Raw genomic sequence first — 420 nt, forward strand, 5'->3', positions numbered from 1 at the left:
TCTGTAAAAACAATAATTTTTGTCCGACCCTGTTTACTCCTTTGATCACACAAAACAACTCAACAGAACCACAAACTGTAAACTCAAATTACCATACAGTTAAACTTCAACAACAGCAGTACAATTGTCACAAAATACTGTACAGTAAGAGTGTTAATAAACGGACAAATACTGCCTTAATTTATTTCAACTATTTCACATAAAAGTTAGTTTGTTCCTGAGAAAATGTAAAACTCATCTTATATATAAAAACAGGTTAAATCATCAGTGATATTATGATATCTTTTCAAAACTAAAAAAATGTACAGATTTTAAAGCACCGTTATTGATGCTGTTACACTGTAGTGCTGTTGTGGAGGAATGGCTGCAAAGGCTTCTCTGTGATCACCCTTTTTTAAAGTAAACTCTTACAAGGTCCAG

The sequence above is a fragment of the Lutjanus erythropterus genome, chromosome 13, assembly GCF_056507025.1.
Source record: "Lutjanus erythropterus isolate fLutEry1 chromosome 13, fLutEry1.hap2, whole genome shotgun sequence".
Taxonomy (NCBI): domain Eukaryota; kingdom Metazoa; phylum Chordata; class Actinopteri; order Lutjaniformes; family Lutjanidae; genus Lutjanus; species Lutjanus erythropterus.